Source organism: Eubalaena glacialis, chromosome 7, assembly GCF_028564815.1.
Source record: "Eubalaena glacialis isolate mEubGla1 chromosome 7, mEubGla1.1.hap2.+ XY, whole genome shotgun sequence".
In the NCBI taxonomy this organism is placed as follows: domain Eukaryota; kingdom Metazoa; phylum Chordata; class Mammalia; order Artiodactyla; family Balaenidae; genus Eubalaena; species Eubalaena glacialis.
This window is the reverse complement of record NC_083722.1, coordinates 15566357-15577965: the sequence shown is the minus strand read 5'-3', so window position 1 is coordinate 15577965 and position 11609 is coordinate 15566357.

Below are 11609 nucleotides of genomic sequence, written 5' to 3'. Positions count from 1 at the left end.
TGAAGCAGGGAAAGCAGAGGGAACTTTTGGGGTAGTGTGGTTTATGCAAGAAACTACAAAGCCCTCCTCTCTCTTCTTTGCTTGACCAACATCTAAATCATCCATATAGGAATAGGTTGAAATGCTACTTCCTCTGAGAAGCCTTTTTTCCCTACTCCTCAGGACATACATAGTCACTCACTCCTATAGCTCTTTGCTCATAATTTAATTATAGTATTTATCACTGAGTGTTGTATGGATTGTTTGTCGTGTCTATCTCCCTACTACAGTGAGTTTTCTAGGTCAGGGCCTCTGTCTTATTCATCTTGGCATCTTTAGCATTTAGGACAGTGCCTTGCACAGGGTGTCTGCTCAAATATTTGATGAGTGAGAGACAGAATGAATATTTGCCAGTCGCGGATAGAATGCATGAGAAAGTTGATCTTTCCCCCCAAACTGAATATTCATTATTACCCAAATTAATTTTTGCAAAATTCCATGCACGATCATTTAATTAGTCCAATTGAGGAAACAAGGAAATGAGACTCAAAGAAGAACCTGTAGGTCTTTAAGCAATTGATATAGATTAGAATTGCTTGGTCATGATTAGATAATCAAAATTTGTGAGTTAGCAAGTAAAAAAGAGAAATGTTTATGGATGCAAACTCATTGTGGAATATATTATAAAAATGAAGTTGTGTGATTTACCTCAGCTGTATTATGTGGACAGAAATATCTTTAGTTCTGAGGGTTATCAGTGGTGGTAAGCAAAATCTCTGTTGCTGCTGGGTGCTAATTTTCTGGGAAAAGAACTCGATTTAGCCTATTTGGGTCTCTGTTGCCTAACTTATAAATAGTCACTTGAACCGGGGGTCACAAAAGGAAATGCCTAGAGGGGCCAGGTAAGTAGCAGAAATGAACAAAGGCAGCTGTTGCAATAAACTAGGATGTTGGAAACACTTGTGAACTAGAATCATGCCTGACCCATCTCAAAGTGACAGCCCTTACTCCGATTCAACAGATAGCTGACATGCAGGAACTTAGGGTCAGTTTGCTGTAATTTTTTTTTTTTTGAGAAGCCAAATATCTCAATTTTTTAATAGAAACTGTATTTTTACACTGACAATAAATTTTAAAATGATTGATACTGTATGGGTGAATTCTCTTCCAGCAACCACATCATAGGTTGTTTTGGACCAACCTTTCCACTGAGAGCAGCTAGAGAAGCTGGACTAAATAATAAAAAAAAAAGTATAAAATCAGTGCAAAGCCAGCAAGACTGTGAAGAATTGTGAAGTCAAGATCTGGGAGAGGATTGGAAGTCCATAGAGGTGAACCTGGTATTTGGGTCCACTTTTCTCTCAAATGTGATTGCTGATTCTGAAAGCTCTGGCTGAGAGGGTGAGGACTGAGAGCTTTGGACACAGACACATGGAGGTAGGGGCCCCAGAATTGGATGTAGTGTTTGCCAAGGAGTAGAGATCTTGGTAGATGTCTCAGGCAGTCAGTTTGGACCCAGAGGGCTATACCCAGGAATAACAGTGAACTAGAAATAGACCGATTCTCACTGAAACCCAACTTCAGATGGCCTCCATCTGCTGATTAGATTAAGGAGTTTAGGGGTTATTAGTGCCGCTAACCTAGCTGTCTGCCCATAGCATATGCACCTTCTCTCTGGAGGCATATAGCGTCATACAAAATCTCTTGACGATTATCATACACAGCGTCTGGTGATCAATAATAACCAGGTAAACAAAGAGACAGGATGTGACCAAAATCCAAAAGAAAAATGGACAAGACAAACAACCACATGGGATCCAGATAACGGAGTTTTCAGACACAGACCACCATTCCTATTTTAAGAAATTAAAAGACAAGATGAAAAGTGTCTACAGAGAACTAGAAACAATAACAATGAACCAAAAGAAATGTACAGAATTAAAACACTATCTGAGCCATAAAAAACAACCAGAATATTAGATTTTGAGCACTGCTCTAAACATTGTAAGTGCAGATGTAGCATAAATGGTACCAGTGCAATAAATTGAAGATTGTCCTGATTTATAGTATAGCATAAAGCATTTGGCAGAAGTAATGAAATCTTTCTTTGTAGACCACAAAGGATAGCAAAGATTATAGATATCAAAAAAAGTTGAGAGAATTGATGAAGTTCCATTAGCTTCAACAATGACTTGGACCTCCAGTAGCTCTGATACATGGGAATTAACCTATCAAAACCTCCAACCCAAAATCATACCTGAAAAGTTTTGACAGGAAAATGCTGAGAGATAGTATGGTAGGTTCCATAGTCTATAGAATCAAGTAGATCTAGGTTTGATACCTGGGTCTGCTTCTTACTGGGTGAATGACCTTGGACCAGTTACTAAACTCTCGGAATGTCTCATGTCTAAACTATGGATAAGAATTCATCTGTTGAAATTGTTAAGAAAATTAGAAAATGCATGTGAAATTCCCAAGCACAGTAGAACCATAGAGTTATTGGCACAGAGATATCTCCACCCAATCTTCTTTCCTCTCTAAACCCCCTAGAGCCCTTTCCACCCTGTTGCCTCCCATCACATGTATTTCTTCATTCTCTCCTCTTCTTCATTCCTCTTATTTTATTTTGAGAGAGAAATAGAATCTACTTCATGTAATTAATCATCATCTGGAATTAATATATTATCTTGAATATATTTTAATATATATCTGGAAGTGAGTGTATTTTAAAACATCACTGATTTAAATATATTCTGAAAGTACAAAAAAAATGACCTTTTTACCTTTCTCACAGTATGTCCAGAATAAAATATGAGTAGGAGTTGCCTGTTCAAACTAAAAATCTATTAGGCTTTTTTACTCCTTGCCAAGGAGAGAGGGTTACAGCTTTATATTTGTGTGGTTGATAGCCTCCCTTGTGATAAGCAAGACAGCTTAGCAGGGTCCTGAGTCATCAGCAAGACCCCCAGTTGCTTCAGTCAATGCACAGAATGCTGGCAGAGGAAAAGCTTTTGAATTCATTATCTGAAGCCTTTATTTTTTGGCCATCTTTTCTTCCACACCTTCTTTTAAGTGTACATTTCTACTATACCTTACCATATTGATATTGACAAACATCATGAGCTATGCAAAAAAAATTTTTAAGTCTATATTCCAAATTATTTTGAAATACCCCTCATGGATAAAACGCTATTTGATAAGTATCATTTGCCAAGAGACCTGCACTAAACTAAAAAACATATTAGACAACAATTTTTATATAAAAAATATATGAGCACATTCTATTTTCAGTCTATGTACTTCAAATATTAGTACTTAGGAGAACTGTAACATGTTTACTTCCTTTCATATGAAAAACAAATTTAACCTTTGTTCTTTACTTAAAACTACTTGGATGTTTTGTACCTGATCTCTGTTTATGTATTTTCTGCCTCAATTTTAACATCTCACAATGAAAAGTATGGTTTTCTTCCAGGTTAACATCAGAAAAATGGCAATATTCTTAAAGAATGGAATTTGTTTTATTTTCTGCGTTAAGATACTAGTTAGTCTTACAATACTCTTTCTGTCAGGACAAACACTGTTGAACTGGATAGTCCTACAGAATTTTTTTTTCAACTTAAGCAAACAATACATTTTGCAGTTTTATTTATCATCACAAGAAAAACATTCTCTCTTGCTATTCTCTTATTGGAAAGAAATATTAATTTAATAATTATGTTATGCATTGACCACTTATTAAAACCAGGCACTGGGGATATCAATTAACATGACCTGACCAGTCCCTGCACTCAAGGCATTCATGGATCCAGGTGCCCTGGGCACGTCCAGCTTTCCAAAGGTTTTGGAGGAGACATTCTCACAGGTTAGTTTGTGTTTTTCTTCTCTTCCTCTTCCTCCTATTCCTTCTTTTTAAAATAAACTTTAGTCTTTAGAACAGTTTTAGATTTACAAAGTAATTGGAAAGATAGAACAGAGAGATTCCATATACCCCACACTAGCTTCCCCTATTATTAACATTTTACCTTGATATTATATATATAAATGTAATTCCCAAACCAATCCTGATACATTGTGATTAACTAAAGTCTACACTTTATCACATTTCTTTAGTTTTCATTTAATGTCCTTCTTCTGTTCCAGGATCCCATCCAGAACACCACTTTTTATTTAGTTGCTATGTCTCCTTAAGATTCCTCTTGGCTGTGATGATTTCTCAGACACTCCTTGTTTTTAATGATTGTTAAAAGTTTTTTGTGTTTTTTAATTGAAGTATAATTGACTTACAGTATTATTAGTTTCAGGTGTACAACATAGTGACTTGATATTCTTATACATTACAAAATGATCACCATGACAAGTGATCTTTGAAAGCTTTTAGGAGTAGTTTGTCTGAAAAATAAAAAGACAAAAATACTTGATCATAGGCTGAGAATCACATCTTGTGGTTATTTTTCTAGTTGAAGCAGGACTCCCACTCAACTAGACAGTCCTTTGGTGAGGGCTGTGCAGGGTTTATTCAGCACCACTCCTGAGTACTTCATCATTGCCCGTCATGGGGCTCTTCTCTAAGCTCACTCACTGGGCACCTCCAGGCAGCAGCTGTATTTCAGATCATTTTCCTAACTCTGGGCAATGATGTTTGGCCTCTTTGAACCTTTTCCGGTCTACCTCAGCCTCTCCAGATTCCAAATATTTCTTTATGCTTAAAGTCCTAATTGCTTCTTTTAACTAGCAACGGAGTCCAAATTTTTATCAGCAGAAATCTTGTACCTCCTTACTCAAGGGCAGAGAGAACTCAGTCTTCAAAAACCACAATTGCCTGGTGTCTGCTTCCTGGAGAGGAGGGGAGTTGTTTGCATTCCATCTTTCTTCTAGAACTCCTAACAACTTCTAATGCAGCGAAGAAAAGACAAAACAGCTGAGTTTACATTTCATAGTAGATTGAACATTCATATTCTGCTAGACATAATCACAGTAGCAGAATTAGCATTGTTAACAGAGGTGTGTACAAGATGCCTCTGTACACACGGAGGAGCTAACGGGAGGGAGAAACGAAATCCACTGCTTAGAAAAAGGAAGAGCGGTGAGCAGGGGATCAGCAGAGACTATAAAGCTTCTCATAGGTAGTATCTGAGCTGAGTCTTCAATAATGTGTGGTGGGCAGTGCCAGCATCTCAGATAGAAGCCCAAGCAAAGACACAAGGGCATGAACAAGGGCATGTTTAAGGGAACTGTGACCAATTCTGAACTGGTGCAGTGCGAGTGGTAGGATATGAGATGGGAAAGGTAAGCAGAAATCAATCAGATTGGAGAGTGCCTTTTTTGCCACTCTAAGGTCTAAGATTGCTGTTGAGTGCTGTGAGGTTAGGTTACCTTTTTGGCAGAGCAGTGTGGTTTAAGATCTAGATGAGAAAGGGTTAGGATAAGAAGCTTGGAAGTCAGTGCACTCAGGGAAGAGATCTATCATCCCAAAGGGGACCATTTGGTAAAATGGTAAAAGAGCACATTTAAATCTTGACTCTTAAACTTAGCTTGCTGAGCCTGTGGGTTGACTAAGAGTTGGCAATGTAAGATTTAAGACTCAAGGTTATATGAGAAACTGAAAACTTTGGCTGCCTGGACTGAGAAACTCTTTGGTCAAAGAGGAGTCCAGGAGGCAATTTGCCCTCTAGTGGCAAAACCACAAAGTATTTTCTACTTTGCTAGAAAGAGGACTAGAATACACAGTACAGATCATTTGGAAGTGCTTACTGTGCTTCATGAAGCTATCTAAATTACTACCTAGACTTGAATATCTAGCTTAATACACAAGCCTAACATGAATTCGTTGAAACAGAAAAAAAAGATGTTTACTAATAAAAATCTGTCATACATACCACTAGGTTATATCACTGTCATTGAAATTATTTATTGCCATGTTCTAATATTATGCTTAATAGATAGGAATGAAGATTTTTAAGTGTAGAGATTTTATTCTTTTACATGTACAACGTAAGAAAATATTTGGAGGTACAGAGATGTGTCCTTGCATATCCAAGAATCTATTTTAGGTTCTCTGACTGCTCACTTATACTCCCTTTTTTTTTTTTCTTTTGGCCCTGCCAGTGGCTTGTGGGATCTTAGTTCCCCAACCAGGGGCCTGGCAGTGAGAGCACCGAGTCCTAACCACTGGACCGCCAGGGAATTCCTGATTGTTCACTTAGATTCGACACTTGCCATCTAGAGAACCTTGGCTGCTCAGTTGGGCATTATGGAGTTTCCAGTTCTTGTCTTTCTTTTTCTTTCTTTTCATATAAATGGTTTATATTCTCTTGAGGAACTTTGGGTGTTTTAAAGTGTTTAATCTTTAAAATGTTTAGTCTTTTGAGAAGTAATGCTTTCTCCTGCCTTTGCTAAAGGCATTTCACAGAAACATTTCATTATTTATTTATAAGGGTAAGCCTCCAGAATAAGGTAACGTTACCATTGGCCTACTATAGCCTCTGCACACATGAATACATTCATAATTGATGGAAGGGTCTATGCTACTGCTGCAGTTAGAACAAACCTAAGGTCAGATCTCTGGGAGAGCAAATCCTGTCATTACTTTTGTTAAGAAATGAATAAGGGGCATAAGTTTAAAATTATCTAAAAGGAGACATGCATGTCAAGTGGGTAGGGGAAAGAGAAGGAAGTGTGGGAAAGAGGAGAGAAAGCAAACTGAAGAAAACAAGTCTAGAGGACTATTTTGAGCCATGCCTTGCTAAGAAAGCGATTGTTGTTTTCTTTCTGAGCTCTCTCTCTTGTTGGGGTAGGTTAATGATTGACCACTATGTTAGCCATTTTTGCTGGCAGTTAGGCCCTCAGTGAAACTGAAAGTTTTTGAGAAACAATAGAATTAAATTGCCTTAGGAAATTCTGATCAGATGAACATCAAACAGGCAGGTGAGGTTTCTCCTGGAATGCTTCTGCCCAGGTTTCCTTCAAAATTATCTCATTAGAGAGTTCTCCACCATACAATGGATGACTAATGATGAGGATGTAGAGCTATTGACATAGGAAGATATTCACCTGTGTGTAGCTAAGGGAAGTAGGGGAAGTGAGTTACAAAATATATGCATAGTGTAATGCCATTTTTGTAAAATATATATGTGTATATATATGTATTTATATACACATATTTATACACAGATACTTGTGTATAGAAAACCATCTGGATTTACTCTGAATGTTAATAAGTATTGTCTCAGGTTGGTGAGATTGTGGATAATCTGAGTCCCCCCCCCCCTTTTTCAGTTATCTGTATTTTTTTAAATAATTTTTTTAAAAAGGATATAAATGTTTTCTTAAAACAGAAAAGATAGTTACATTGTAGGTAGATAACTGTTTGAAAATACTCATTTATGTGTGTATATATGATTGATCTGGGTTTAAAAAAATTATTCAAAATCCTTCAGGAATTTGAAAAAATAAAGATGAATGCTAATCTGATTTTAGAATGGCATAGACTTTTTATGTGTTAAAGGAAAGTGACAAAAAACATAAAATATTAATTTATTTTATCACATAATTTTTAAAGCCTCTATAAGTTTTTAGGTGGAAATACTGTTTGAATAAGGATTAAAGACACATACCAAACTCAGATAAAATATTTATAATATACAGGACCAATTAAAAGTGCACAGCACAACACCTGGAACAAGGTAGAGGTTTAATAAATATGAGCCATTATTATTATTAGTTATATTAATAAATATAAGCCATTTATTGAAAATCAGTAAGAAAAATAAAAATTCTTCAAAACTGGACAAATGAAATGAACAAACAAGTCCCTGATCATGCAGCGGCGAATGGAATCAAATTTTAACTATCTAAGAGTTATAGAAATGCATGTTAAAATTATATATATATAACCATTCTTTACCTACTAAATGAACAAAGATTTATAAAAAAAGAAAAAATTCACTTCCAGTGCTGGCAAGGTTTCAGAGAAATGGGTACTTACTATGCAAGTGAGAATATGAATCAACACAAACTTTTCAGATGGCAATTTGTCAGTAGATATCAAAACCTTAAAAATACTTACGCCTTTCAATTCAGCAATCCCATGCCCAGGAATTTAGCTTAAAGAAAGAGTCAGGAATGTTAACATACACTCTTCAGAGACCGAGTAATTTCACTTGCAGGAGTTTATCCTACAAATAAACTCACACGTGTAAGATGTCACAGATACGGGGTTATTTATGCAGCTTTGTAATAAAAGATTGTAAACAACGTAGGTCACCATCAATAGGAGTAAGATAAATAACTTATGGTACTTCTAGACAATAGAATATTATGGAGGTATAACAAAATGAAAAAGAATGTGGCCGATATAGAAAAAAAACCTTGCAATATTTTAAAATTAAAATTACAAAACAATGTAAAAATGTGGAAAATAAGAATCTATTTCTATTTGCTTGTAGATTCATAGAAATACTCTGGAAGGGTATACAAGAAATTAACAATAGCAACTTCTGTGGTGTGTGAGTGGGAAATCAGGCAGATGTAGGACAAGGATGAAGGGGAAAATTCTCTTTCATTTGGTTTTTGAACACATAGATGCATTAGTTTTTTTTTTTAAACTGAATGAATTGAATTTTAAAAAATATAGAATGCAACTGTAAGATGGTGTGGAAAAGTCAAGTACCTTTTAAATGTCCAGACTGAATAAATAAAATACCTTAAATTAATTGTGCTTATCCTTTCCTCTTTGAAGACAGAAGAATTCCTTTTCTTTTCTTGGCATCCTCATACCTGAAAAAGTACCTGCACATAGTAGGTACTCAATTATTTTTAGGGAAATGAATGAATCCATGCAGGTTTAAAAGTTAAGTTAGTCACCAAAGAAAAAGCCACAAGGACTTTTCACTTTCTGGATTATTTTTTCAGCAAAAACTAAAACTTTTTTGAGAGAAGACTGAAAATAAAAGTTCCAAGGGTCCAAGTAGGTATTTTACGTACTTACCTCTTTCATCAGCTGTAATCCTAAAGAGGCTATTAATGTAGATTGTTAAAGCTAAGATAAAATAACTGTAAGGCAACACACTGCCACACTACGGTACCATATAGCTTCATAGACCGGGTTTATCATTTCCATCCAATAATGTGCCAAATCACTTTTCCTTTTCTTGCCAATGAGAGATATCAGGATATGTTCACAACTAAGCCATGACAGTAATGAGGGATAGAAGACATTGAGCATAGAGAATGTGCTATAAACCATCAAAATCCACCAAGTATTAAAAATGATATTGTAACTACCGTATAATAGTTAGCACTAGGGGAAATGTTCAGGAGCAGAAATGAAGTCTCTGAAATGAGCTGGTGATTATATATTAGGATTAGTGATTCTCAACACTGGCTGCGCATTATAATCACCTGGGGAGCTTTTAAAACTTCTGATGCCAGGACTCTACTCCCAGAGAGTCTGATTAAATTCATGCGGGGTGGAGCCCAGGCATTCCTTTTTTTTTTTTTTTTTTTAAGTTCCTGGGGTGATGCCTATGTGGAGTCAGGTTTGAAAAACATTGGATTGGAATATGAGAAGTTCGGAGGGAATTCTCTTACAGGAAAAAAGATGACTTAATCAGCTGGTTTCAGGCATTGTAACTTACATAAAACCAAAATTTTTCAGATTAAATCTTTCCCTTTATTTCCTCATCTCCCAGACCTTATCTGAAACTCCATGCTTGGACTATTAAATTATTTCCTATAGGTCTGTCTCTCTTGCTTTCATTCTTACTTCATATTTCCACTTTGCACAACAGTAACAAATGGTTTTCCTTATATCAAGAACTCTGCTATCTACAGAATGTATGCAATCTACAATTTTCAGGTTGGCTTCCACTCTGAGCTCTGCCATTACCTAATGCAATCATTTTGCTGCTCAGTTTCCTCATCTGTAGCAAATTAGTTGGGGCTAATAATGCCTAAGGTTCTTTTCAGCTCTAAAATTGTAAATTCCCTATTTCATTATCATACTACCCATCCCCCACCAGCAAATATCCAATCTCATCTTTTGTAGCTCTCCAAAATATTTAATTGAAGTCAAACAAAACCCTCTCCACTGCCCTACTTATTTCTTGCTCCTTTCCCTCTAGTGTCTGTCGTTATTCATGCTGTTTCTTCTCCTGAAAGTGTTTTCATTCCCCTCAGCCTGTCACATCCTCAGACACTTGGCTCAAACTCACCTCCTCCAGAGGCTTTCAGGAAATAACACCACCTTACACCCATCATATACTTACTTTAAGATGTGATTAGTACTTTGTAGTGTAGACCCTCTTTACTCAAATTGTGGTGCATGGGCCAGCAACACTTGGATGCCTGTAATACATCCGGAATTGCAACCTGCACCTGAGTCTGCATTTCAACCAGATGCCAGGTGACTTGAATGCACATCAAACTTTGAGATGCACTGGTCTGTAACAGCTTATTAGCATCTTCCTTTGGTTTCTAGTTTATTTCTTACTTGCATATCTTTAAAGATTTTCAGGTCAGAGATCCTATCTTCTAACTTAAAAAAAATTCAACTAAAACTTTTAGTACTCACATAGAAGGCACCCTGAACTGTTCGTTGAATGAATGATCATCGTGTTTACCACGATGGAATAGGAATAGTAAACTCAAAATTTAGTTTTAATGGTTGATAAATACAATGATGGGCTTATAGAACTTCAGGGGTCTTAAGAGAACATCTCACCACGTCTACTCCTTTTACAGATGAAGAAACCCAGAGAGGGGAATGACTGCAGCAGATTGAACATCTTCTCTAACATTCAGGCCATACTCTTTAGTTTTCCAGTAACAGTGAATGCATCACCACTCTTGACACCACCAAAAGCCAACAAGTAAGCACCCAAAATAGATGTTTAGGAATTCAGGGGTATTTATTTGACTCAAGCCTTTACTCAAAGATTATTTGCTCTTGCATTGTAGATTATCCATCACAATTTAGATTGCTTACCCTGTCTGACAGAGTGCTAAACGCTGGGGCTACTGAAATAACCATGACCCAGTACTTGGCTCTCTGGAAGTCACTGTCTAATGGACAGCAAGACAGGGCAGAGGAAAAACAAAACATAAAAGCACTGAAAAATTGGAGCCTTCACCTTCTAGACCCTTTTAGACACTATAGTACAGCACAATGGAATGATGGAAGAAAACGCAGTCGGCTCCAAGCCTGAATCATGAGTTACATTTCATTCTTCCCTGTACAATCTTAAACTCTTCTGAGCCCTCGGATTCCTTTTTTTTTTTTTTTTTTGGTGATTCCAGCACAATGCAGAGCACACAGTAAGGCCGCAGTGAAGCAATTCAACACTTTCAAAGTCCACTTTACCAGGACAAGTTTTATTTTGTTTTCCCTTTTTTAATGAGTAAATGGCATAGTCACAATAGGTGGAAAACAAGTCCTCTCTAACCGTACCAGGCCCAGCTCCCGGGCCTCCCTGCAGAGCGCGCGCTGGTGGAGGAACTGGCACAAAGTTAGGGGCCCGAGCGGCAGCCCCAGCGCGAGGAGCAGGGAGCGCCAACCCAGCTTCGCCAGGAACGCGCCAGCCGCTCCGGGACCGGCGGGGCGGGGCGGGGCGGAGCGGAGCACCTCCCTC